The sequence below is a fragment of the Sebastes umbrosus genome, chromosome 10 (genome assembly GCF_015220745.1).
Source record: "Sebastes umbrosus isolate fSebUmb1 chromosome 10, fSebUmb1.pri, whole genome shotgun sequence".
Lineage (NCBI taxonomy): Eukaryota > Metazoa > Chordata > Actinopteri > Perciformes > Sebastidae > Sebastes > Sebastes umbrosus.
Window position 1 is genome coordinate 8,379,133 of NC_051278.1, and position 23,841 is coordinate 8,402,973.

The 23,841-nt window shown below is 42.2% G+C and overlaps 1 protein-coding gene across 2 annotated transcripts in view; it reads left to right on the forward strand.

Moving 5' to 3' along the window:
- Positions 1-4,433: 4,433 nt before the first annotated feature.
- LOC119496070 (serine/threonine-protein kinase VRK1-like) overlaps positions 4,434-23,841 on the forward strand; it is a 59,402-nt gene continuing 39,994 nt past the window's right edge. Inside the window, exons 1-2 of one of the 2 annotated variants that reach the window (XM_037783125.1) lie at positions 4,434-4,570; positions 16,070-16,198. The gene's annotated coding sequence lies outside the window, so the exon portion shown is untranslated. The remainder of the gene's footprint in view (positions 4,571-16,069; positions 16,199-23,841) is intronic. The other variant, XM_037783126.1, reaches the window with a different exon arrangement.

Sequence of the window (23,841 nt, forward strand, 5' to 3'; positions counted from 1 at the left end):
TGTTTTTATTGAAGAATAGCACAATAGAGTGCTGCAGGGATGACGTATTTTTGCAGGCCAACCTGGACGTTAGCATTGCACTGGTTCGCTGGACAAAAAGCCAATGGGATATTTCCATTCAATTATTGCAGAAAATAAGATCTGTGGCAAAAGTTTATGATGCTTACACATTTCGTTACTCGCTACGTCTAGGATTATCAAAGTGTGAATGCATTCGCGAGAAGTAAAAAGCTAACGTTAGGCTATACAGTAAACGAACTACACCACAGTCGCATGAGTATACACAACAATGCTGTAAAGGCGGACGATGACATTTTGTTGTCTCATTTAGCCGCTTGTTAGCAACCGCCCTTTTTTGAGACATATAAAAGCTTAAAAATTCACGAGTGGGGTAGTTACTGACGTATTTTATATCGTAGAACAAAACTTTAAAATCTTTTAAGCTTGTGTTAACCACAGACGTTATATCAGGCGTCTATCTAAAAACCTATTGACTTCCAGACGAGGGAACAGGGAGTGCTAAAATGCTAACTAATTTCCGGGTTTTAGGACTCATTCTTGCACCACTCTATAGCCCGTAATGAAGATCGGCTAACTTGTTCAAAAGAACAGCAACACCAGGAAAAGTTTGCTTTCCATCAGCAGTAATTTAAAAGCAGTTAACCGGGGGCGTGACGAATAAATGGCTAAAAAATGTGAAAAACTCGCCTGCGAATATTATATATCTAGGGCTTTTATTGTGAAAGATAAGAACAGAACGAGGGGATATAGTCTGCGCTGCCTTCGTCAAGGTTGAAAGGAGTAATAAAGTTTGCCGTCCTGGTTCGGATTACAGAGCCTCCGTGTTGTTGTTTTATAAATATAGGCGCAAAATTTAACGTTCAGCACAACGTGATTGGTTGATTTCTCTATTCGTGGGGCGAAAGCTCAGAAAATCCAGCTTGTTCCGAAAAAACATTACGTTGCTTTTTCACCGCATAATATATTTTAATAAAAAAAAGTGTGTAAAGGCCTTAACACATCTCCAATACAGCTGCGTCAATGGAAAAAACAGCCCCATGTCATTCTAACAAATACCAACCCCTTGGCCGGGTTGCTTTTGTAGAGCAGTTTTTTACTCTAGTTAATGTAACTTAGTATAGTAGTATATACAGTGTATAGTATGTAATAAGAATGTAAGTTACATAGGTGGATGGTGTAACTGGTGAGCTATAACTTGATGTTTTTAACTCGCTCAAAGGTCAGCACTGTCAAGATGGTTGGCTGTTGGTTAACGGCGCTAATTCACAAGTCAATGATCAAGTTGTACTTGACATGAAAGATTTGCACGGATTTATTTCCCCATTCGTGGTCATTATGTTAAATGAATTGATTTGCTCTGAAATTCCACTGTTTTAAATGCTGGTGTGACCAGGCCTTTACTTTCTATACAGTGTGGAGACAAAACTGAAGATGAGATGAAGAAAAAGAAGTGTAATAGTCATCGTTATTCTGCAGAATAATAGAGAGAAACATAAATGTAGCTGTTTACTGAAAAAACATTAGTCTAACTCCAGTGAAATCTACAGTGCACTATTCACATTTCCATTCATTAATTCACACATATATCACAACATAATTTTTGGTTTCAAACACTAATATTATCAAAACATCACAGGACTGCCCTGAACTCAGTGCTAAGGTACTCGGACACTGTGAGCCTCTGTGAGAGGATTATATAACAGCATGAAGATAATTTTAACACATTACCCAGTGGACAATCGCTAAGGAGGGATGATAAAAAGAAGAAGAGGAAAAAGAGGGCATGAATATAAAGGACTACAGAGGTGGAGAATAAAAAAAGAGGGAGTGAAAGAGGAAAGATGGAGGAAGTGGTGATGGGAATTACAGTGCAGAGTCTGATGGGTCGGCTAATCACCACTTTGCCCTGCCTAATGTGGAGCCCCTGTGGCAACAGAACATGTTTTATTCACTAACTTATTACATCCCAGTCCACACTCACTGATAGTTAGCAGTTAGCACAAGATAGCACTGGTGCCAAGCAGGAACGGCTAAACACAAACTGGAAGAAATCTTAGATAATAAAACCCTAGCCTTAGGGTGACCTGATCCAAACAAAACAAATGTGGGACAAAGAGTATGTTTGTGTGGGACAATGTGGGACACAAGGCTGACAGGTGGTCTACAATTTTTATATAATATCTATCTAACTTAAATAATAAACATTTCTATTCTGCCCCTTATCTTGTAACATCTCTATGCTTTGCTCGAATGCATCCATAGATCGACACGTCTCTTTTTGAGCCACACGTTTCTTTTGAGACTCACATGAACTGTGTCGCTTCATGTCGTATTTCCCCTGTGAGAAATTGAAAAATAACTGGCAAATTTCAAGAAAAAACTCAGAGAATCACCTTCCACCGACATACTTATAACTAGTTCAACAGTCTTTGTTGTAGCTGCTCTTCCTTTTCTTTGCGGTAGTTTCCATCATATTCCGCCTATATTTACTTCTGTTACGTTACTTACATACTTTACTTACGCCACACGAGGTACGTAACAAACATACTTATTTTACGTAACAATTGTACTTATTTCAACCCAAACCACAGTCTTTTCCTAAATATTTGAACTTTGTAAACATGAGTTTATGGTCTAAATCGCTAGTTTCAAGTCTTCTTCAATACAGCATGATGTTCATTTAGTAAATTATGGTTTCATTTAGAGTCAGATAGACCATAAAGCAAGGGATGCTTTGGGGCGTGGCTATCTTGTGATTGACAGGTCGCTACCACGGCGTTGTCTGGTCTGGGAGTTGTCCGTGTTTTCGTCTTACAACTTTATCCCTTTTACAGTCTGTTTTCAGTTCATGAAAGTTAATTATTACCTTTTTGGTCAACAAAAAATTCAGCATTTGGTTGTACTTGGTTGCAAAAAACCAAGATGGCGACGGCCAAAAGGCCTCAAGGCTTCAAAACGGCAGTCCACAAACCAATGGGTGACGTCACAGTGACTATGTCCACTTCTTATATACAGTCTATGGTGTTTCCAAATGTTGGATATTCAGTGTGAAAAACAATTGTGCTCGTTATGTATTTTTTATCATATATTACTTTGCATTTGTTTTGAAATGTTTTTATTGGCACAAAATTCAGTTCCTTTCGGCATCTGTCTTCAGAATAGGTACTCAAGGCTTTTAATTTAGCATTAATCAGCCAATGCTGCCACCCTTTGTCCCTGTTTTTAAACAGCCTACTCCTTACAGATGCATTCAGTGTTCTGTTTTATAGGCATCACCTACCGATCTTTGTAGTGCGACCCACAAAGTGGAAAAAATGCTAATCACACTGCAGCTTTTCAGATTCAACGCTGGACCTATGACTTTAATGTGTAACAGAAACTGCAGGTTGAGCTGCAATATGTTTTTAAAACCTTTTGCGAGAGATGCTGCTGGCTGAAAGCAAAGTCCCTGACATAACAGAAATGTGCAGGACGGGAGGAAAGAAGTGGAAAATGGGCAACTCTGGATTTAAGATGAGCCCTCACAGAGCGATCCACATTTGAGCATGCACTAATTATTTTAGCTGTTAGTGGTGATGTGTGTGTGTGTGTGTGTGTGTGTGTGTGTGTGTGTCAGAGACTGCATGTCTGTGTGCTCACTGGGCATTTTGAGGGGGACATGCTGGCCATATGGAAAAGACAATGAAGCAGAGTAATTAAAACAGAACAAAGAAGAGAAGCGCCGGCACCATAATTAGAACACTGATTAATCAGCTGATAATTTTATCTTGATTAATGTGACTGATTTTCTCTTCATTTTGACCCTAGCCAGTCAGGCCCGCTCCAATTAAATTTAAATTATGCGTCGGAATCTGTCCAGTCCACCTCCCCCTCTCCCTCCTCCATCCCCCGAATACACCCCAAACACACACACACACACACACACACACACACATACAAACCACTGCATGGAGTAAAGTGTATACAGACACACACTTCTCAAGCTGCAGCTAAAATCTCACTGTTTTAAAAATGAAATGTGTAAGAAGGAAGCTGATGTAAGTGACAACAATGAAAGAGCAGGTGTGATGATTAGCTCTTCATGTTAGGCGTGAAAACAAGTGTAAGTGTGTTGTGTTGTTGTGAGTGTTCATAAAGAAATCCTTTTCATCAAGACAGTAGGGCTGGGATGATTCACCTTTCTTTGATGCTATCACGATACTTTGGGTGCCGATTCAATATGTATTGTGACTCGATATTGCGATGTATTGCAATTTCTATTAACTTTTTTAACACTAGACTGTGGGAAAAACTTGAATCATACACTTCTAGGGACTTTTAATTTGGAAAATATCTAAATTAATACAGTAAGAATTGATTGATGTGTCTCCAGTGTCCACATTGAGATCTGATTGCTCTGTCTTACAGGGCTGAGCAGAAGTCTCCGGAGGCTGCTTGAAGCATGGGCTTACAGTCGGGCACTGCCAGAGAGGCGGTGCGTAATGCGTGGACACATCGGCCTCAAAACGCAGCCGTTTAGGGGGAGAGGGCACGCAAACATGACTTTGAGGTACGTTTACACTGCACACACAGAGGGATGAGGAGAGGAGACACTGCAGACAGAGCGGTGATCTCTCTGCTCACGGCAGTCCAGTGACCGAAGGAGCACTGAGAGTGCAGGTTGAGCCAAAGCTCTGGAGCCCAAAAAAATGGTACTTGGGACAGCCCTAGCATTACGCTTTTCCGCCCACGTAGTTGTTGTAATGGTCACAATGCGTCCCTGACCACCGGCTGATGGGATCATAATCCATCCTCAATGCATTTTGGGTGCATTTACACCTGTAATTTCATGTGGTCAAGCACTATCCGATTGCAATCCGATCACCCAAAACAAATTTTAATTCCATCACTGGAAAGTCTGGATGTGACCACCAACTCTCTGAAGACGCTAATAATTTCACTGTAACTGCATGTGGCTATCAGCACTGATCTTTGTGAATTGGACTGTTTTTGCTATGAGTGTAATTTACATAGAAATTTTGCGGCAAATGTCTGCATATTACTTCATTTAAATACGCGCAAATAGCACAGGAAAATCGAGACACTATATGCTCGGCATTGTAGTTAGGGATGCATTTCACCGTTTGCGGGTGCTTTTGAGAATTACACCATTTCTTTTCTTGTCTTAATTGTCAGCTTATTCGCGCAAAAAAGGCATATGAATGCCATGATAATGTGCAAGGCGTTTAGCAAACACCTTTCTTGCCAGAAAATATTCACATTTAAGAAGCTGAAATCAGAGGACTTTATTTTCTTAAAGGTTCCATATTTTAAAAAGTGACATTTTCATGGCTTTTATATTATAAAGCAGGTTTAAGTTCTATATAAATACTGAGAAAGTATTGAAACGCTTAATCCACAGAGAAATACACACAGCCCGTATTCAGAAACTGAGCTTTTGAAACAAGCCGTCAGGATTTCTGTCCATTTGTGATGTCACAAATATACAATATATTTAGACCATTTCACAGTTTTAAACGTAAACATTCTTAATGGGTCCATGTTTATTTCCTGTTGCAGTGTATATGAATGACATCAGCTGACAGGAAGTAAACATGGACCCAAGCTGTTGCCTAGCAATGCAATTCCATTGCAATTCCATTGAAATGTACTAAAACGAAGCATTTCAGACAGATGGTAAATACAGGTATATTCAAGGATGTTCTAGTAGAAACCCAAAATACAAGTATGAACCTGAAAATGAGCATTATATGGGACCTATAAAAGACTACTCAAACTGATTAATCAATTATCAAAATAAGTAAGCGATTCATTTAATAGTTGACAACTAATCGATTAATCGTTGCAGCTCTAGTACTGACCTTATTAAATCAGGTGTCGGCCAAACATGACTTATCCATATTCATCAGCCATCATAAACTGCAGCCATACTATGTAATTTATGACCATGTGACTCATGTCTAATTGTTGGTGTTTGAGACAGTTGGGTCATAGATCAGAGACAGTAAGGAAACGCTGCCAGAAGTGATCAGAAATACCACCACATACATTAAGCTCACAGTAACTCATTGAGTAAAACACCTGCGTTGTAGTTGTAGAGTTATGTAAATGAAAGAAACGTGGGATGCACCGGAGCAGTTGACCCTTGATTTGTGCTCTCGCAGCCAACTTTCCCCCTCTGGTGTCTCTACAGGCGCCAAAACTCATTTCTGTGATGCCCCACAATGGCAGGTGCATTTATTCTGTCAATTAGAAGAAGAGGGAGGAAACAGTTGGACGGCTAACTGAAAGAGAAAATGCTCCTCTACTTTTCCCTCTCTTCATCCGTCCCCTGTTCCCTCCCCTCCTCTCTGGCTGTCTTTTTTATTTTTGGCCTGGGCTCAACTGACTGGCTCCACGCCAGGGCCTGCCGAGTGACTTTGGACACGGCTGCCAACGCGTGCGAGCCCGCGCCACGCGGCCCCGCCGCACCGCGCCGCGCCGATCCTCGTGTGCCAGCGCTGGCGGGGGCACGGCGGTTGGAGGGCAACGCTGCTGTCGCCCATGGCCCGGGTTCCCGTGGGAGAGAGCACACAGGGCGAGGGTGTTAATGCTTTCAGATCTGGTTAAGAGCAGGGTGACAGCTCTGTTACCTGGTGGGAGGTGGGAGGTGGTTAGGAAGGAGGGGAGGGGGAGTAAAGGGCATCTGCTTCCCTTCTAACACTCAGACATCCAACGTAAACCGCCGCACACAGGAACAGGCCGCGAAGGAGACTTTTATTCAACACTATATAAGCATATGTTTACACATCCTGTATGCTTGAAACTATATGACGCCCTGCAGGCTGAGTTTGGAGCTAACGTGCTGTTTACAGTAGTAATGTGTATATTAACTGTTTCTGTACTCGATGTTGTTTTGTCTAATTGACCCACATATAAGAAATTGGAAGGGAATAAATATTATCTACCTCTTTGGTACCACTTCCTCATAAGGAACCCTTTGTAGAGGGATTATAAATTGTAAGTAAAAAGTTAGGTTAGAATGCTAACACGCTAGACTTAGAGAGGTAAACACTGATGAAAACACTGATGATGTTTAAACTGTACAGAAAGGACAACCAGTACCACACTATTGTAAATAATTTATGCCCGTCATGTACATCTTTCATGCTCACAACATGATAAAGCATTCTGATATAGGTTGCCAAAAGCGTTAAAGGGGCAGTTTGTAGCATTTTGAGGGATCTATTAGCAGAAATGGAATATAATATTCATAGCTATGTTTTCATTAGTGTATAATCACCTGAAACTAAGAATCGTTGTGTTTTCGTTAGCTTAGAATGAGCCCTTCATATCTACATGAAGAGTGGGTCCTCTTCACAGAGTCCGCCATGTTGCTCCGCCATGTTTCTACAAACGGACAAACTAAACACTGGCTTTAGAGAGAACCTTTCATGTTTTTACGTTACCTGAAGGCCACCGTAGTTCTCCCGACGCGCTTGTGAAACTGCAGTAACGTGAGCCGCAGAGTGCAAAACAGTGTTACCGTCAGCCGCCATCTCCTAAAGTAGTGTGAGGCGGCTCACGTTACTGTAGTATTGGAAAGGGAGAAGTGAGCAGAGGGGCAGTCAGTTGGTTGCAATCTGCAACCATACCACTAGATGCCGCCGAATCCCAAATTATTGACCACAAGTTTGGGCTGACCTGAATGCTTTGAAGCTTTGATTGTTGCCATGGTTATAGACCTTCAAATCACTATTCGAATGCTTCGGGTTTTTTTGGGTTTGTTTTTTAAAAATATATAAATATGTAACAGTAATGTATAAATCCCAAAATAGCCCATAAAATAAGGAATAATCCCACAACATTATTCATTATTCATGTTCAACATATATCAACATAAGTTCACCGGATATTGCTGTTTGTTGTGTGCACAGTTTTGCAGCACTGAAACGGGGGAGATGGAGACAGACAGTCAGAAGAGTTAAGCTTCGGATAACTTTGAATATTTCTTACCAAAGCTTTGAAGCCCAAACAGTGGTATTCGGTATGGCCCCACCACAAGTGCTCAAGATCAAAAACAAATATGAAACCTCAACTTTTATCTAACAGTTCGGTTTTCTTTACAATGACCATTCCAGCCTCACAGATCCGCTAGTGCGACTGTAGACTCTTGTTTCGTGTCGCACCATGCTACCAATCAAGCTAAAATCTAATCATCATATTAGCATGGAATGAAATCAGATCCAGGACACTGACGGCGTCTGCATGGATCATGACGATGCCTAACGTACCGACACATTTAGAACGGTCTCACAGTTGTGGGAGGCTATTTGAAAAATTAGAAATCCTGAGGAAAAGCGATGTTGCTTCTCCTCCGCGGCTGCTGCCTTCACTGTCAGTGGTCAGCTAGTTTTCTAGAGAAATAATGTTGTCTTCTGTCAGTTCCTCCCTGTCCGAGGTCCTGGTGTTAGTGTGCCAGCCGGGCTGGGCGATAAATAAATGATGAAATGTGAAATGAATAAAAACATGAATGACTGTGGCGATGACACTGTGTGACAGCCCAGAGATGGGAATTAGGAGCCAAAGCAGTGCTAAAGCTGGGTTATTGGGCAGGGGCCCCGCTAACGAGCCGTGAGATTGAATTTGACACGTCGAAGAACAGGTGCTCGTTTATTTTTCCCAAATAAAAGGGCCGCGCCAAAACTCGCCCGTCCAAAATAACACATGACAATGCAACGCCACCAACTGTTACAGTAAGCGCGTGTGATTACAAAGTCATTTAAAAGATTTTTTTCCTTCACGTTTGTGTTTATATCCATACTCTAACTGAGCTCGATGCCATCCGTGACATTCTTCAGATGTTGTCGGAACGCCTTCCGGCGCTGTACCGGCATTTTGCCGGGCGCAGGTGTGGTAGCGTGGGCAATAACAAGCGCTGAGTAATTACCAGAGCCATATCCATAACAGCCCTAAACCCCCAAAGTGTGCTCAGGGTACCCCTCTACCCCCTCATCTCCTCCACCACCTCCCTCCACCCTTTCCTCTCGCCATCACTCTGTCTCCAGCTAAATCATAGAACTGGGCTCGGGTCCAGGGGCCTCGCTGCCGCTGCCCGGTTTTCTGGCGGGCAGGGAAATAAAGCCGGACGGGCCTCTGGGGATGCTCTAATGTCAGCGTTAATTGTGAGTTATGGGGAAACATGGCGAGAGCGCAGAGGTCAGGCCTGTCAGCAATCACACTCTTCAGGCGGAATTTACCACAACGCTTCCTGTTTATCCCCCAATCAACGGGGAAGAACGCGAGGAAATTAGCATTAGCACACCGATCTGTTTCTATCAACCCCCCCCTTTTTCTTTTTTTTTTTGTCCTGCTCATCTCAATCTTTCCTGGCTGGCTATGTCACCCTCTTGGTTACAGTACGAGCTGGAGTGGACCGAAATTTGACAGCGAGTCCTTTTATTTCAGCAGCTTTGGGAAATATAAGATTTTATAACACCTCTGAACAGGGTAATACTGTGATGTTATTCATTTAATGAGAAAAACTAAACTCTCTGGCTCAAAGGCGGAACGGGAGCAGTAACGGCTCTCATGATGGGCCATTTTTCTCTATGAGTCATTGCACACTCTGAACCCAGTGTCGATGTCCCAATCTCTCATTAGTGCGCCAGTACAGAGCCAGATTAGCTAAAACAGACGGTGTCAGACCGTGCAGAGAGCCAACTTCCATGTCATAGACATCAGGAAGAAAGCCAGTTAAAAAGTCAGTAAGTGAGGGATATTCCCTCCCCTTTAAAGTAGTCTATGCAAAGAGCGGTGTAGATTATAAGAGGGGGCTTCGTACTGAACAATATATGGCTGTAATAGTTTCTCCATAATTTACAATTTCAATTTCAGTGGTCCTACACTTACCAAAGGATAAAAGAAACACAATTTTGTACCTATAAATTTCTCAAATCTGTATAACTATCTCATATTTTGCAGTCGTCGTCCACAGTAAGCTAATTTATTTCTCTGGTTGGAATATTAGCTCTACTTTAATGAGAAAAGGTAGAAAGAAGTAATTCTGTGGACTGCATACTGGCGACTGCTTTGATTATATTCTCTAAATTATAACAAGACCATGCAACACTTGGACAACCCAGTGTTACTTAGTTTCCAAATAAAAGGAAGAAGGCTTCAATCGCCTCTTTTGGGCAGGTAACATAACAAGAAATATAATCTTTTTACAGCAACAACTAGTAGATAAGATAATAGATAATAGATAGGCACATGGGAGAGGCTTCAGTTGGTTGCAATCTGCAACCTCACCGCTATATCCATATCCTACACACTTGACCTTTAAAATGTACTTAAAGCTGCAGTATATGTTTTTTGGCTACTTGGCGAAGCAAAACAAGCTGAAAACACAACATCCTTAAAGTTATGTCAACCGTTTTAGCGAACAATTGGCTATTTAAAATCCTGCAGACCAACCGAACTTGCAAAATTAGCTCTCATGTGGAGTTGTGTTTCCGTTCACCTGGCGAATTAAGTCAAAATTTCACTCTCCTTTCAGCTCTGGTTTGGTCTCCACCATAAACTGCAAATAAGAAGTGGACGTAGTCACCGTGACGTCGCCCATTGGTTTGTGGACTGTTGTTTTGAAGCCTCGAGTTTGGCATTTTGGCCTTCGCCATCTTGGTTTTTGGCAACCACAAGTGTCACGAGAGGGTGGAGCTTAGTACAACCAAACTGAATAAGATATTTTTTGGAGACTAAAATGTTAAAATTAACTGTCATGAACTGAAATCACACTGTGAAAGGGTTAAAGTTGTAAGACGAAAACACAAACAACTCCCAGACCGGACAATGTCGCGGTTGCGACCTGTCAATCACAAGGTAGCCATGCCCTAAAGCATCCCCTGCTTAATGGTCTATTTGACTCTAAATGGGACCATAATTTACTAAATGAACATCATGCTGTATTGAAGAAGACTTGAAACTAGCGATTGAGACCATAAACTCATGTTTACAATGTTTACTGAGGTAATAAATCAAGTGAGAAGTAGACTCTCATAGACTTCTATACAATCAGACTTCTTTTTGCAACCAGAGGAGTCGTGTCATTGGCAGGTCCTGTACCGCCGATAGAGCGACGAAAAGCAGAGGAAAAGTTGGAGTGCTAAAAGTAGTCCTTTAGCAAAAGTAAATGATTGAGGAAGAATGCCACAGCTAAAATAAGCCAAATACACAGAGAAAAAAGAAATGGAAGGACTGAAGTAACGAGAGCTCCGGGAGGACAATGTGCTATCATCCTTGCATCTTGCAGGCCCTGCCTCCGGAGCGGAGGAATGAGGTAGCATTACTTTAACAGCTGTGCAAACACAGCTAATGCCTGCTACTGCTGGTTCCCCTCTCAGTCTGCAGCACATAGCCCCTGTGACTTTACCTAAAAGCCCAAAGAAGCAAACCAATGTACACCTCCAAAAATAACGTCCTCCTCCTCCGGCTCCCACCAAATGACTCGGGCTTTACAGAGAAGATTAGACGGGCCTAAACCTGAGAGGGTTTAACTGGAGGTGCTCAGTTAGGGGACTGCATATCAGGTCAGATACCAACATCTGATCTACAACCCTGACCATTGCTCTGACGTTATGCTATAAGCACATTTTAGTTTTTTAAATGACAAACGTTTTCAAACCTCATTATCTAAAGGTTGTAATGTGACATCTTTGACCCCTGAGAGTTGGAGTTAATCAGTATTCTGAGATGCAGGAGTGGACACAGTACAATATTATTATACTGCGTTTTACTATATAGTAAAAATGTTGTAGTTGATTTTTTTGTTATGGACACACTTGATCTGAACCTCTCTAAACCTCCAGTTCTTCTCCTCCTGCTGTTTCAGTGGGTTTTTCTGTTATGCTTTTTCCTTGTTTCTTTCATTCAGTCATTCATGTTTAGTGTTAACTGTTTTATTTTGTTTCTTACGTACCTCTCAGTCATCTCTTGTTTTACTTTGTTTCACCTGTCCCTCCTTCCATTGGTGTATTTAGTCCGTGTGTTTCCCCTGTTTCATTGCCAGTTCGTACTTTTTGCTCAGAGTTCCAGCTTGTTTTTTCCAAGTGGTTTTGTTATACAAGTGTTTAGCGTTCCCTGTGTTTTGGATTTTCCTAGTACCTGTAGCGGTGAAGTACGGCGAGCTGCCATGCATCAATGAAAAGATCCCAAAGAATTTCTTCTCGCCTTTAACTCATGAATACGCCTCCCGGCCGCAGAAAAATTTTAATTATCATTATCTCAACTCTAAGTTGTTGAGTCCTACACATTTACACCGCACATTGCAAAAAACAAAAACATATTTTAAAAAAAAAGATAGGAAAAGGTTAAATCATGAAAGACAGGTAGAGTGATACATGTTTCGGGATTTCTGATATACTGGACCAATATTTGCCTTTTGAATCCTCAAAATATCATATATTGTCCAATCAGCACATTGTCCATCTGACATACGATGAATATGATGCCGTTTGATATTTCTATTTGCATCGATCGATACTCTCAGTGAGGAGGCCTGGATGTGGACTCTCACCAAGTGGACACTGACACTGAGTCTCGTACGCAGAGATACAGTATGTTAACCAGACAGGGACGCTGCAACAGTCATGAATAATACACAAAGGACATCATAGACAATACTGCACACACAACTCCGCTGCCCCCCCCCCTGTACACTCCACCACCTCCTCCCTCTCCTGTTTTCCATAAATAATGCATTTAAAGGAGGAAGCGCTTGTTTACTTGCGGTTTCTGCGGTTCTTCTCAGGCAAATTATTTTCCTCTGTTTGACTGATGGGTCAACATAAGGCGAGGAGGAGACTTCATTTTCAATCTCCTTCTCTTTTTTCACTTTTATGGTGTTTTTTTGTGTGTGTACTATACTGCAAAGAAATAAAAACTAAAATAAATAGCCAACGGAGACTCCTCTGTGTTTCACAGATCCAGAGGCAAGACTGTCAAACTAACAATGCTAGACAAGGTATGTGTGTATAGTAGTGGTCTTTTGACATTGCAAGTTCATAATGTGACAGAAATGCCCACACAGCCGTACCGGACTGTTAGTGTAACAATCAGCAGGCTGTCAATTGTTCTTTCTCAAAAAAAAAAAGCAAACACTTTCTCAGTTTGTTTAACTCACCAGATGCCACACCAACTAGTGGGAAAAGTCCTTCGTCGTGCAAAGACTTTTTCAAATAAAATCCCACCATTTGTCTCCCAAGCAAAGTGTTGACGCAAAGCAAAACTCCACCAGAAATGCAATATGTGTACAGTACCTAGAGACAATTAAAACCTCAATCTATAATGAATGAAATGGAGTCTAATGAAGAGGCTCAGACAGAGCATCGCTGATCCTCTGACCCTCACATGAAAAGAGACGCAGTCGGCAGAATGCCTACAAAGCGTCGTCCCTGCCTCTTTGAAGTGACATGGAAAACTCGCCATCTGGCGTGATCATCACATTTTCACTTTGTCAATCCTCAAATTCTCACACTTAAAACCAACCGGGCTGCAGCAGCAGCAGCTCCGCTCTGCCTCGCTTCCCCTCCATAACGCCTCGACTGCAACACAACGCGGGCCCGCTGCTGTATTTCTGGGGTATACAGTCGTGTAGCTCGGCTTTTTTTGTGCTGAAAGGATGACACTTTTGAAATTAGTGTTTTTTTGTGTGAACGGCAAACTTTCCTCTCATAAGAGACTGCAGACATGAATAGAGAGCGCTTCAAACAAGGCCCTGAAATGTTAGTAAGCCTTGACTTAGAAAGAAGTGTTGCATTGCAAATAAGTCCTATTCTATAACAATATAGTGGCTCCCATTCAGCGCACGGTACTAACAGTGCAAGGCCGACATCGTGATCAGCTATTCGATCCGAGTAGATATACAACAACACCACCACACAACCTGACATGCTATAGGCTATGAAAAAAATATGAGAATACAAATATGAAATGTTGTTTTACGCATTGCAAAACAACTAAACATGAATGTAGTCCGAGCACACATGTCTCTTTAGTGGAAAACAAGAAATGTAGTTTTGCATATGGTTTGGTTTATTTGGACTGGATTTTGAAGGCTTTTAAAAAAAAGAAATTTTCGGCACATGAGATCAGCTCTCTTGCAACACATTCTCAGCCCCAACTCGTCAAATCCCGATGTCAGTGGCCCTACGCTTCAAGCTATGGCGCTCTAGGTAGCCCTCGAGCGTCAGTTTTGGACGTGTCAGGGACGGCGTGTCAGTTTCTGCTTGTTACATGCATACAATCTCTTTTCAAAATAAACTTCCACTGTAGGTTTACTCAGTTTGTAGGTTTACTTATGCAACAAAACTACTTGTTTAGGTTTAGGAAAAGATTGTGGTTTGGGTTAAAATTAGAGCTGTCAGTCGATTCAAATATTTAATTAATTAATCGCAAATTAATCACACATTTTTAAATATGCTCAGATCATAACGTGGCAAACTCCAGCCCAACAGGCAACAGCAGCTGTCAGTGTGTCAGTGTGCTGACTTGACTATGACTTTCCCCAAAACTGCATGTGATTATCATAAAGTGGGCATGTCTGTAAAGGGGAGACTCGTGGGTAATTTGGAGCATGGTTGGTACCAATGGATTCCTTAGGTTTTTGTAGTTTCGGTGATACAGTGCAGACACTGTAAGTTTAAATATATCCACATTAGCATGGAGATGACCTAAAGCACATTATCAGTAGAATTAGCGGCTCATATGTTCCTGTTGAAGTATAAACTGCTTCTTAAGTGTGAGTGATGCCACACCTCAGTGCATCTAAATATGGACTGGAACAGTGTTGAATCCAGTAGTGTTAAATATGCACAGCGAAATCCATCTTACACTGTTAGTGAAGGTGCAACCGTCACCACCACCACCCTGTCCACCCAACCTGGCAACACACAAGTGTGAGCCACATCGCCAAGCCCTCAACCTGGCAACACAAGACGTGTGATCCTCACTTCAAGGTCTATAAATTATTCAGGTCAGACGGTGACGACAACCCCATCAAGTTTCCTTTCTTGACAGCGATGCTTGATGCTGAGCGGCCAGCAGCAGACTGGAACTCTCAGCAGGTCAAAACAATGACGTTAGTGGTGTTTTACAGGCTGTAGAGTGCTGTTCCTGTATCAGCGCGAGGTGTTTATTTCATCTACTTATAATTCAACCCTGCGACTTACAGTGATCACCTGTAAAAGCACCCTGCTCCAACAACGAGACATAGTTTGCAGATAGTTAAGAAGAAACTTGAATAATCTGTGAACTGAGCTATTGTGACTGACTAGTGAGTGCTACTTAAGTTCACCAACCATCCAATAAGGCATCATAGGGCCTTTTCACACCTGAAAGTCTGAACCAAAGTTTGCCTTTTTGTTAAACTGTATAATAAATAATAAATAATAAATAATAATTGTATGTCCGGTAAGTTTTAGTTTCACTACGTACCGTCGTCATCACCTAAGTGAGCTGCGTCTCCTTATACTTTCCATAGATTGATAGACAGGCGCACATCCAACTCGTCACATACTGACGCTTTGTCGTGCCCCTTGGCAATCGGAATCCTTAAAAAGGATTTCGATCAGCCTGAGCATTAAGACCTCTGGGTATAACACATGCGCAGTGTAACTGATGACGCGTTGATGACGCGTTGATGACGCGTTGATGACGCGTGACCCCGCCTTCTTCCTCCATCTGAGAGCAGAGAGATACGTGTGTGGATGTGTGGCAAGGATCCGAGGTGTGGCGGGAGCTGCTGGCCGTCCGCGGTGAGAAAGAAAAAAACGGTAGATGACGGGATGACAGACAACGTAGTGTAACGTCATACAGACATAACAAGGCTGCTGAATGAGAGAGACATCTGCCGATACGCTACACGGAAACACACCGTTAATAATAAGCCAACCACCTCACAGTACCGCCAGCTGTGAGCTGTGATCTGTTTTTAAAGTCAGGCACCTTGGCGGAGGTTTGTGCTCTCCAAGTGCCATTCTAGTTCTGTTTTGTTGTTTTTCCTTTTCTCCAGTTCTGACGGTAGCTTGCCAGAACTTCCTGTAATTGGTCCGAAAGTCTGAACCATCCACACCAGTTTGATACGGACCGAGACCACCTCTTTTCGTTGGACCAAGGTTCAGCTGTTTGTAAAAAAAACGAGGTATGTGTGAAAGGGCCCTTAGACTCCTGCTCCGCTGAACTTTCTGCCACAATTCCAGTAAACGGGTTATAATTCATAAGAACGACATCCATGCTAACTGACAGCTAATCTCTGGGATGTGCAGCACAAATACACAGTACTCTGTTTAAAATACAGTTCTCTTTCATGTTTTTGATCTCCGTCCAACACCACCTTGTTTGTGTCCCTGCTGCCTCATTTTACCACACACACACACACACACAGCAGACTTATTCTCACTATTTTTCATTGCATGAGAATGTGCTCGTCATATTTTACTGATATTTCACTCGCCTACTGGGTGTCATTGGAATATGAATGTCTGTGGCCATCTTCCAATAGATATTGCCAGAAGGAACTTGGGGATTAGTTAGGAAATAAAAAACTTCGTGACAAGAGATGATTGCGTACGTGCGCGTGAATGTGTGTGTCTCTCATTTCCTGGTGCATGTGTGTGTGCATGTTTAAAACTTATGCACGTTGCTGAACACGTGGCTACGTGCACAGTGTGTGTGTGTATATATGTGTGTGTGTGTGTGTGTCACGTACGCCGGCGGTCACAGGTGAGTGTCATGTGTGATGATCATTATTGCCATACACCTGCTCCGCTCCCGCAATTAACTTTGCCGATGCAAATGAGCCTTATTGCATCACCGAGGCCTCGCCTCCTCCCCAACAGACTAGACGATGTTCATCTGCTGGATCTAATTAAGGTAATGAGAGAGGGAGGGAGACAGAGGGATGGATGGAGGAGTGGAGGAGCAAAAGAGAAAGATGGAGGGGGAGTGGGAGAGAGGCGGAAAGGTGGAAAAACGGGGGAAAAGGGGATGAAAGAAGCTGGCACAAGAAGAGGAAATACAGGGAGACGGTAGAGAGCGCTGCAGGTTTAGCTGGGTGTGTGTGTGTGAGAGTGTGTGTGCGTGTGTGTGTGTGTGTGTGTGAGAGTGTGTGTCTTTGGTGTGTTTGTTTTTGATGTGACAATGTATGGTATGGTGACTATATACAGTAGTGACAACAAGGGAAGTCCACTACAGTGTGTGTGTGTGTGTGTGTGCATATATGTATGCAGAATTACATGCATTTGTGGTTCCAAGGGTGTATAGGATCTTTTTATAGGGTGTGTGTGTGTGTGTGTGTGTGTGTGTGTGTATGTGAATGATGAAGTGTCGGAATAAAGGACGGAGAAGAGAGAGGAGGGGAGGAGACAGCAGGTGTTCTGACAAGGACAACAGCCGTCACACACACACACACACACACACACACACACACACACACACACATGCATATACACACACACACACACTTGCACAAAACACAGATAGAATTATGCACATGTACATACAAGCAAACACATACAGAAATGCAGTGACACATTCATTCATTCATGTGACCTCCATGTTGCACTGGTATGGTTGTTTTCACAAACACACACACAAACTCAAAATACCTCCTTTTCACACATATTGCACACCTTACTTGTCATATGAGAATAGAGCTGTGCTTCTATTCGGATATTTCCGTTAATACACTTCCGTGTAGTGCACTGTGCACACTACGTACTTACTTGCATAGTGTGTGAATTTCGACAGTGTAGAGCAATTGCGATGAAGGAATTCCCCCTGTAGTGATAATGGTTGGCTCAACAGTACGATATTCAGTATTATTGCCTTTTTTGTTTTTGCAAATTACTTCATTTATCCTGATTTTTAGTGCCATATGAATAATCTTTATTGTTAGGCGAAATGACAAAGATGACAGTTTTAAAACTATTTAAATACTTGCAGTGTTTTTTTTTGGCTGAGACACTTTGGTTGCGTCTGCTTGCTATGATACGGAATAATCGCGGAGGTAAAAATGTCGGCACAGGGTAGAGTACTTATATGCGAAATATGCGGCGCTCCCATTGCAAAGAATTTAAAAAAGAAAAACAGGAACATAGCGGTTGTGGCGGTTGCTGGCTATCCCCTGTGGTTTGCTTGTCAATAGCGCGGTGTTACAATATTGCGGTTTTTGCCACAGCCCGAGGGTAGTGTTGCCTCAAATCGCACACAGCTGGTGGACATCACGCCTTATCATCAGTAATTCAATTCACAAGGATAAATTAACCAAATAATGGCTTCTGTCCGACTACAGTATAGTGGTAGTTACTGAAAAAAACATGTATAACTTAAATTTGTATAGTTAAGTGTTCGCAGTTTCAATCGCAACCGCTGCAGCTTCCTCGCCCGCCATTTTCACGAGTTTGAAAAAGGTTGTTGGCTCCTCCCCTTCCACCACGTAGCAAAGATGGCGACCGTTGAGGGTGAGAAGTGTCCAGCGTTCCACAGTCAACGTTTTGACCGTTTTGAGTACAACATCAAACGAACGGTCATGTATCGAGCTATGCATGATTGGAATTTGCTACCTAGACATATCACACAATAAAACAGAGAAATTTGAATCAATATTTTAGTAAAACAGCATCTTTTAATTGGAGACGGCGAAAAAAATTATCAATTTTTCATGTAGGCTACTTGCTTCTTGTATGATGTATGATTTGCAATAACTGGGAACACCGGAGTGTAACGGACTACTTCAAATGTTTCTGATTATCTGATTGTCAGGAGCTTGTCTTGTCTGTGTTTCAGTCTTGTCACATTGTAAGTGTATTTGTGGACTCCAAAATGAATAGTTGCTGCAATGCTGTAGCTAATGGGGATCTTAATAAACTAAACTAAACATCCAGGTACTTAGAGTGCACTGCATTTTGCCAAACTTCTCAGTGTGAACGCATTTATGCACTCAAAATAGCAAGCGTAAGTATGCAAATTGAGACACAGCAGAGGAAACATGCTGGTGTCTCTTTGTAGCTGCTTTTGTGTTGAAGTTTGAGTTTTGTGGGATGTTAAGTCATTCCTTTATGATTTACATCAACATTTGACACTAAAACACAGTGTGCCTTGTTGGAAATTGTTGGTTCTTTTGCAAAACACAAGATAAAGTTGTAATAGTATCCCCTGTAGCATAAATAACTTAAAGATTACTAACTATGTGGCAATAATAAATAAGCCTAAAGGAACACAAACATATGCATCGTAAACGCATTAATTGGTACAAAAGATGAAGTAGAGTGAACTTCGGCTATCAAGAATGATCAGTATTTATACGGGATAACAGAATTTAACTTGCATTAAATTCACCTTGAGGGGCACCACCCATAGTAAAGGGAAAATGATGGCCAATTAATTAATTCAGTCAATCTGGAGGTTGTAAAGTGATTCGTAAAGTGGCTGTAATACTTCATACACGCAAACCACACAATCAACTGCTTACAAATGACAGGTTTATTGAACTACTAACTACACAGACAACTAATAACTACTGACGTACAACTGAATCAATGCAATGAATACAGTGATAGACAATTAATTAGTGAATGAGGACTTCTGTGTATCAGATCAAGCAGATAACTTGACGGATGAACTTGTGGAAACACAGGAGCCCAAGTGGATGAAAACGTTAAAGACCCCGACACACCAAACTGACATCAAAGAACCAGCAGCGATGAAGGCCGACTCTTGCATCGCCTCCTATCGCCTGTGTTTTGGCCAGAAAGTTTCACTTGAACACACCGTAAAGACGACAGCCGACGGCCAACTACCACGTACGTTCTGGAGAAAATAACTCTCCATACCAGTAGGGATGTGACGGTGAGGAAACCTTCCCAACCGGTTAATAAACTCTTGACAACACCGGTGTTACCGATTACACCGGACATTTTACAAGAAACGATGACGGTCCATATGTGTAGTGCGCTTACTTTGATCTTTACCGTCGGGTGGCTGTGTGTCTGGCCTCTATAATTATTTGGTTCATATAACGTACTCATCCGAAGACAGAACATCCTGCACTGTGTGGGACCATAGACTTATATAAGAAGTGGACGTAGTCACCTTGACGTCACTCATTGGTTTGTGGACTGCCATTTTGAAGCCTCGAGTTCGGCATTTTGGCCTTCGCCATCTTGGTTTGTGGCCATTGCCATCTTGTTTTTTTGAAACCATTAGTGACACCAGAGGGTAGAGCTATGTTTTTAGGCTTTCATGAACTGAAAACACACTGTGAAAGGGTTAAAGTTGTAAGACGAAAACACAAACAACTCCCAGACTTTCATGTGGGGTTGTGTTTCTGGTCACCTGACAAATGCAAATACAATATTCACTCTCCTTTTAGCTCTGTTTTGGTCTCCACCATAGACTGTATATAAGAAATGGACGTAGTCACCGTGACGTCACTCATTGGTTTGTGGACTGCTATTTTGAAGCCTCGAGTTTGGCATTTTGGCCGTCGCCATCTTGGTTTTTTGCAACCAGAAGTGACACAAGAGGGTGGAGCTAAGTACAACTGAACGCTGAATAAGATATTTTTTGGTGACCAAAATGTTACAATTAACGTTCATAAACTGAACACACACTGTGAAAGGGTTAAAGTTGTAGGAAGAAAACACAGACAACTCCCAGACCGTGGTAGCGATCTGTCAATCACAAAGTAGCCACGCCCTAAAGCATACTTATGTTCATACAGCTTTATGGTCTATTTGACTCTAAATGGGACCATAATTTACTGAATGAACATCATGCTGTGTTGAAGAAGACTTGAAACTAGCGATTGAGACCATAAACTCATGTTTACGATGTTTACTGAGGTAATAAATCAAGAGAGAAGTAGGCTCATTTTCTCATAGACTTCTATACAATCAATTTACAAACAATTTTGCAACCAGAGGAGTCGCCCCCTGCTGGCTATTAGAGAGAATGCAAGTTTAAGACACTTCTGCATTGACTTCACTTTTCAGACCCAGAGGTTGCCCGCTGTGTAGGACAAATACACTACTGTAAATATACAGGAGCTATCTGTATTTCTTCTGAAAATATTTCAGGAAAGCAACCACTGCACAATGATTTTCATCTGTGCCTTGTCGCCGTACTATCACCAACTGCTTTCCCTTAAAATAAGTAGTCCCTGCTGAGTTTCCTAGTCTTGTATACAACACTGACAGATTTAGCAACATATGATTTATGATTTTGCATTCAGTTTAAAGGTTTATTGTTGCGTCCTGTCATTACAAACAGCATTGTGCTATTATACAGTATGTTCTAAGGTGTTAATATGAAACACTACCAGGAGGTGTTCTCATCACTTACCTCGTGTAACAGGACCAAATATTTCACATGTATAGTATTATCGTCTTTGTTTCTTTGTCTCAGCTGTTTCTCCTCTAAACCTCGTCCTCCTCTGGTTTTCTTTTCTTTCTGTCAACCTCCGCTGGGTTTAATCTGACTAGCCGCTGTGGTGACTGATTGACCGGTGAATGAGCTGTTTATTGGATGCAAGGGAAACAAATTGCAGTTTGACGTGTTCCCCGAGTTGTCTAATGAGAGCCGGGATGAAGTATATCACTCTCTGCTCCTGCTCTCCTCTCTCAGCATGGGCTAAACCCAAAACAAGGTTTGGACCTCTGCCAGGGCAATCTCAATCATTCTGATGCACCAAACACTCTGTCCGTGTGTGTGTGTGTGTGTGTGTGTGTGTGTGTGTGTGTGTGTGTGTGTGTGCGTGTGTGCGTGCGTGCGTGCGTGCGTGCGTGCGTGCGTGCGTGCGTGCGTGCGTGCGTGCGTGCGTGCGTGCGTGCGTGTGTGTGCGCGCGTGCATGTGTGAAGATGGAGGAATAGTCTTGTGTTTTAACTTCAGTGCACGCTCAAAGCAATATCTGACCAGTGCTGGCCGGCCATCTCTTATACATAAAGATTTATTTCTCATTCAAGGCTTTTCTACTGTAACAGAGAAACAACTCATTGAATGAATGAATGAATCGTACAATTCATTAAATCAATTTCTTCTTTGTTACCTATCTAGTTAACGTTAACGGTTCGTACGATATCTTACGAAAAGTTTTTACAAATTTTTTTTCTTTTCAAAATAAATCTCTGTCTTCACAGGAAACAACTTGGTTAGGATTAGGCAACAAAACTACTTAGTTAGGAAGGTTACGTGACAAATAGATCAACGTTGACTTCTGGTTTCACACAGTTTACGAACACCGGTCTCCATGGTGAAAGGCCAGTGTTGTTTTTTTTACCCACCCATCCACCCGACCTCCTCCCTATTGAAGCAAATGGGTTTACATTGTAGTTAATGGAAAGCCCGGTGCCTTGTGCGGCGGTATTGAACGCCGGCGGCCGTGACAAAGCCTCAGTATTTGACGCCCTGGGAATGAGAACGGGCTGGCCCTTCATATCTACATAGGGAACGGGTCCTCTTCACAGAGTCCGCCATGGTGCTCCGCCATGTTTCTAGAGGTATTCAGTTGGTTTCAATCTGCAACCACACTGCTAGATGATGCTAAATCCTACACACTGCTCCTTTAAGTGAGAAGGTGAGTTTTTGTTTGTAGTTTTTGGTCAACTAACCCTTTAAAAGTTGTCATTTTCCTTTGAATCCATGTGGAGTTATTTTTCCCCGTGTGTATTACTGCTTGCTTCAGTCCCATCCCGTCACGGTGGCCATGCTGAGCGTGGCTATTTAACAGTAAAGATTTAGTATTCATGCGGCGTGCTGCAGGATCGCAGCACACTCATAAAAGCTCAGCCTGAGTCCATCACCAAACAAACGGGAGCTGCGTGTTTTTCTGATTTATTAGAGGAGCCCTCCCTTCTTGTTCTCCTTCTCCTCCTCTTAATCTTTCATTATTGTCTCTCTCTCTCTCTCTCTCTCCCCTCCTCTCCTTCTGTGTTACAGTGTGAGGGCGCCACACGTCTACTCTTCTCTCTCTCTCTGTGTGTGTGTGTGTGTTGCTGTCATTGTGATCATGCGTGCATGAGTGCAAACATGACGAGCGTGTGCATGTCGCGAGGATGTCACATGACGTCCTTAATGACAATCTGTCTGTGATCTCACGTTTCTCCCTTTAGCTTCTCCTGTTGATGAAGCATGATGCTTTTCCTTTCTGTTGCCCTTAATGGAGGCTTAACGTCTCTACTCACAGATCAATATGACTTTATGAATTATTTGCTCCGCGGCTGTTTTCTTTTCTTTCTTTTTTTTAACAGGGGCTACACTTGCTCATTAGCATGCTGTCTTTATTAGCCAAGGCCACCGGTGTCTACTTCCCCTCACATGTGTGTGTGCATGTGTGTGTGTGTGCACATGAAGCGTGTACTTTAGGTGTTGTGTGTGTGTGTGTGTGTAAATCGTGGTGTAATTAATCTGCTTGCCCTCAGCTCTGATTAAGCTCAGATTCTTCCACACAGCTGAACACTCTCCACCTCCCGTCTTTTTGGCTGCTGCTCGTCAACACGCTGAGAAAGAAATACACAGTCAGATGTGATGATTTATGTGTCTGTGTGTCGGGAAATACAAATACTGAGAAAAAAAACAATGAAAGTAGGGCTGGGCGTTATAGAGGAAATCAAATATCACAATAGTTTTTAACCAAATACCTCAATATCGATATTGCGATGATATTGCAGGGTTGACTATGAGATTTTTGATAAATAATCATCAGTAATGTGGATATAATGACTACGTGGGTAAAGATGAACAGCTAGAACAGTCTGGTAAGTTCAGAAAATTACATCATTTTAAGT